Raw genomic sequence first — 6000 nt, 5'->3', positions numbered from 1 at the left:
GATCTTGCGTGGCTTGGATTTTGGATTGAATAGTCCTAACCCGATTCATAGTGTCCTCTATCAATTGGGGACCTAGTACAACGGTTTTACTAATGTCATTCCAACATAGTGGACTTCTACATTTTCGTCCATACAGAGCTTCGAATGGTGCCATTCCAATATTGGCATGATAGCTATTGTTGTATGAAAACTCAATTAAATCTAGGCTATCTTCCCATCTTCCTTGGAAATCAATCACACAAGCTCTTAGCATATCTTCCTTTCGGTTTGTCCATCCGTGGCTGGGTGGAATGCTGTACTCATTTTCAATGTGGTACCAAAGTTCTTCTCCACACTTTTCCAGAAATTCGAAAGGAACCTAGAATCTCTGTCTGATACGATATCCTTAGGAACTCCATGTAATCTCACTACATGTTTGATGTAATCTTTGGCAAGTTGTTCCAGTTTCCAAGTTTCTTTCATTGGTATGAACACTGCTGACTTAGTCAACCTATCGACCACTACCCACATGGTGTCATTTCCACTTTTCGACTTGGGTAAACAAGTGACATAGTCCATTGAGATACAGTCCCACTTCTAACTCGGAATTTATAAAGGTTGGACCTTTCCCTGAGGTCTCCTATGCTCAATTTTAACCTTCTGACAAGTCAAACACCTTGCCACGAATTCAGCCACTTCGTTCTTCATCCTTGGCCACCAATAGACCTTTTTCAGATCCTTATACAGCTTGTCACCTCCCGGGTGAACAGAATATGGCGTATTGTGACCTTCTCTCATCAACTTCTCCTTTAGTTCATCACACTTTTGAGGTACGCACCATCGTCCTTTATACCTCAAACTTCCATCATCGTGGATCTTAAAATCAACCTCCTTTCCTTGCGAAATCTTTTCCTTGATCCGCTCTAGCTTAACATCACCAGCCTGATTCTCCCTGATTTCATCAAATACTGACGACTGGATGGTTGAGGCATTCATCATACCCTCAAGGCATTCTCCACTCACTATTTCTAGATTCAGTCGCTGCATGTCCTTAAACAGCTCGTTAGCAACTACTAACGTATTCACACCATGACTTGATTCCCTACTCAAGGCATCTGCAACTACATTGGCTTTTCCCTCATGGTACTGAATATCTAGATCATAGTCCTTGATCAATTCCAGCCACCTTCGTTGGCGCATATTTAAGTCCTTCTGTGTGAAAATGTACTTCAAACTCTTATGATCCGTAAATATCCTACATTTCACACCATACAGATAGTGTCTCCATATCTTCAATGCAAACACTATGGCGGCTAACTCTAAATCATGGGTAGGGTAATTGGATCCATATGGCTTCAACTGCCTCGATGCATACGCAATCACTTTCCCGTTCTGCATCAACACACACCCTAAACCATTCTTAGAGGCATCACTATACACATCATAAGTACCGCTCTCATCTAGCAAAGTTAACACTGGCGCGGTTGTCAATCGCGTCTTTAAGGCTTGGAACGCTTCCTCACACTGGTCATTCCATTCAAACTTCGCTTCTTTCTTCATCAAGGTTGTCATTGGTTTGGCGATTCTAGAAAAGTCTTGCACAAAGCGTCTATAATAACCCGCTAAACCAAGAAAACTTCGAATATCGGTGACACTCTTAGGTGTAGGCCACTCACTGACAGATTTTATCTTTGCAGGGTCTACTGCAACTCCTTCCTTAGATACAAAATTTCCTAAGAACGCAACTCTTTCTAGCCAGAATTCACACTTCGAGAATTTGGCATACAACTGATTGTCTCTAAGGGTACTCAACACTGACCTTAAGTGTTCCGCATGATCCTCCTCATTTTTAGAGTAGACCAGAATATCATCTATGAAAACCACTACAAACTTGTCCAAGAATGCATGGAATACTCGGTTCATTAAGTCCATAAAGATTGCAGGTGCATTAGTTAACCCAAAAGGCATAACAGTGAACTCATAATGACCGTATCTAGTCCTAAATGCAGTCTTTGGTATATCGTGATCTGCGATTCTCAATTGATGATAACCTGACCTCAAGTCGAGCTTCGAAAACATTCCTGCTCCTTTCAACTGGTCAAATAGATCATCTATCCTAGGCAAAGGATACTTATTCTTGATTGTGACCTTATTGAGTTCCCTGTAGTCTATACAGAGTCTTATGCTACCGCCCTTCTTCTTCACAAACAAGACTGGCGCTCCCCAAGGCAATACCCTTGGTCTAATATAGCCTTTCTCTAGAAATTCCTCAAGTTGACCTTTCAACTCACTCATTTCTGCTGGAGACATTCGGTATGGGGCTTTCGAAATAGGTGCAGTTCCGGGTGCTAAATCTATGGTAAAATCAATTGGTCGACTGGGCGGCATTCCCGGGATCTCCTCCGGAAACACGTCCAAGAATTCACTCACCACTGCAATATCCCCTGGTTGCTCTTTCATTACATGGTCTCGGTCTCTCACATTGCATAAGAAGACAGGGTTCCCTTTGTGTATTAATTTCACGAGCTCCATTGCCGTGACGATTCCTACACTCATAGGCTTCCCAAAACGGCGATACGATACCACCTTTCCTAGACTAGAATTCAAGTGAATCTTCTGCTTCTCACAGTCAATCTTAGCTTTAAACATGGCCAACCAGTCCATTCCCAAAATCACATCTAAAGCTCCTAACTCAAACTCAATTAGGCTAGACAAGAATATGGTCTTGGCTATGGTTAAGGGTACATTCTTATGGATCTTAGTGCATTTCACGATCTCACCTGTTGGTATCACTATGGGTACATCTATTTCTTCGGGTTCCTTCATTTCTAACTTCTCTAAGATACCCTTTGTTATAAACGAGTAAGTCACACCAGAATCAAATAGTACTTTAACCAAAACGGAGTTAATAGAAAAAGTACCAGCTATGACGTCAGACGAGTTTTCGGCTTCTTGCCTAGTGATCACATTCAGCTTCCCTTGGGCAACTCCCTTATTATAGCCACTTCCATTGGCATTTCCATTGGCATTTCAGTTCCCATTTGGTTGATAGGTCCCTCCGGGCTTTCCATTACCCTGGCCACTATTGCCATTGTTACCATTCTGGTTACCCCTTTGGTTTCCACCATTATTTCCTCCATTCCGATTTTGGTTATTCCGGTTGTTGTTCTGGCGGTTGCCTTGGTTACCTTGATTGGGTTTCCCATTCTTGGCCCAACACTCAAATTCTCTATGGCCTAGCTTCTCAAAAAACCTACAGACAACTTGGTTTCCATTACAGTCTCGACCTGGGTGATTTGTATGGCAACGTCTACACTCATAGACTCTCGTTCCATTCCCTGCAGACTGATTCTTATCTCCGTTGTTATTGTGGGAGTTGTTCCTATTTCCACCATGGTTTCCCTTGAACTGGAAATGGTTGTTTCCCTTGTTTTTCTTAAAATTCCCCTGATTCTACTGACCACCACCTTGGTTTTGGTTGCCAACATCCTTCCTCTTTTGACCAATCCCATTCTTTCTTTGCTGCAGGCCATACAGATGGGCAGATGTTCCATATAGGGTGTCAAGAGATGTAAAGGTCTCTCCAGCAAGCATTAGTTGCAAGTCCATAGTCAATCCACTCTCAAATCTCTGGGCTCTAAGCTCTTCCGTTGCCACCACATCCGATGCAAACCTAGACAACTCGATGAACTTCGAATAATACTCTGTCACAGACATACCATCAATTTTCAACTCGATGAACTCTTGAGCTTTCTGCTTCTTCAGATATGGTGGGTAAAACTTGTTTCTTAAGGCTACCTTGAATGATTCCCATCCAAATCCAGGTGTAGCTCTCAAAGCATTCTCACATCTTTGCCACCATAGATCGGCTTCTCCCCTAAGGTAATAAACAACACTATTAACCCTAAGGTTCTCTAGGCAATTGACAGCTACGATAAGCTTATCGAATTCCCTTAGCCAGTTCTCAAGTACAGTCGGGTCTATCTCCCCTTGGTACAAAGGAGGCTTACTTTGGGCCACCTTCTTAAACATCTCACCAGCTGGATCAACTCCCTGGTTATTCCTATTCTGTGCTAAGTTCTGCACTACTTCAGCTAGTTGCCTGACCACGTCAGCAATTCCTTAGGTAGTCATTTCCCTTCTCCTGAATAAAACAAAAGACTAACTTTAACAACTGAGGTTGGACACTACCTTACTAACACATTGCACTAGCTAGTTATTCAATTGGTGCACATACACAAAAAAATTCGGACCCTAGGCCTTATAGACGCCTGTTTATGGGCCGCTTTTCCCCTTAGTCCGCATCACAAAGTTCAAGTGGTGAAAGATTGAACGACCTTGCAAGTACAATTTCATTGAAGAAATGCATAAGATTCCTTTTGCGATAATCGCTCAAAGATAGTATAGACTTAGAATTAAGGATATAAGAAGGAATTCTAGATTTTATTACTTCAATGGAAAAAATGATACATCCTTTGGATCGTACTTTATTCAGAAAACCACAAAACTGAACTACTAAAACCATAAATAGTAGTGTACTACTTTATTGCTTCACTAAATCTAGGCACTAGCTATTACAAAAGCTTAAAATGCTACTCAACTATCCATCCACCCTTACAAACAGGTGAAGAGGGCTCATGGTCTTCAAAATCATCAAAGTCTTCCTCTGGATCAGACTCATACTCCATATCCTCATTGTTTTGCTGTAACACACTGTTTACCTCATCATTGTCGACTTCAGGCTATAGACACCCACTTTTGTCCCCATTCCCGAAAGGGAAAGGTTCGATGATGAAAGCATAAATCTCCACTTGACAACGCATCTCCTATAAAATAACGAATCTCAATTCCCCTTTTCATTTCACCCGAAACCTGCTATTTATAGAAGCCTGCTATTTATGGAAACCTGCTAAAAATAGTAACTGCCGTAATGGGCAGCTATTAAAAGTGGCAAGTCATAAAAGATAGAAACCTGTCAGAATTAGGTGTTGCACTCCAACATAAATCCTAAATGAGATAGAAAACTGCGAGAATCCTATTCCTAATATGATTCGGAAATAAGAGTTACGTATTAATTAAAATCCTAACGAGCCTAGAGTTCGTAACTGGCCCAGACGCATTCCGTCATGAAATTGGTACGCACTAAAAGGCTCGATTAAGTCTCAAACACTACGGATTTCAGGAATCCGAATCTGAGTAAAAAAACAGCCCAGACCCTATTTTCAACGCCCGGCTCTGGGCGCCGAAATCTTCGGCGCCCAGGCCTGGGCGCTGGAATTACCTGGGTACGTGTTTTTTCCTAATTCTTTGTGGATTAGAACTCTGCAATTCTATCTTTCCACGAACTCTTCCCTATAAATACAGCCCCAAATTCGACGTGAAAGAAAACACACAATTCATATTCTGAGTATTGACTCCAACCCTTAGCCTAAGCCTCTCGCTGCAAAATTGTTCACGCGTTCTGTCGCAATCGATCCATAAATCGAACAGAACGTATCCTGTCCCATAATTTGAGATTCGTTAAATAAAAAGGAGAAATAGCAAAGTCAAAGTGGTTAGTTTTCTGAGAACCGTGACGCACCTCTCAAGGGTGCGTCGTAATGTGTCCCTTTTCGATGATTTAATTGCTTTCCTCGCCCTTTTTATGAACTGTTAAACTAACTAAATCTGATTGTTCTACCACGCCTAATAAATATAATATTTTTGGGAAATTGGATTATCATGCTAGGTCCCTTAATGCAATCTAAATCAGATAATCGCGATCGATCTAGTATTATATGTTGCATATTGCTAAAATCAACTCAGATTAGTTTAATAGTGAACGCATGTCCCTTCAATTATATATGCTGAGCTAGTAAGGATATCATGCCTCTGGAGTTATCGACGAGCGAGTACTCCTCTCGGTAGTTACAGTCCCCCGAACCCTCAATCTCTACCTTGCGGGTGTATGTTGAGAGATCCCCACACCAAGGATCACAAGGGAACCTACGGCCGTCGTGGTCAAACATAATTGCACTCCCT

Source organism: Spinacia oleracea, chromosome 4 (assembly GCF_020520425.1).
Source record: "Spinacia oleracea cultivar Varoflay chromosome 4, BTI_SOV_V1, whole genome shotgun sequence".
Lineage (NCBI taxonomy): Eukaryota > Viridiplantae > Streptophyta > Magnoliopsida > Caryophyllales > Amaranthaceae > Spinacia > Spinacia oleracea.
This window is presented reverse-complemented; position numbering follows the sequence as displayed.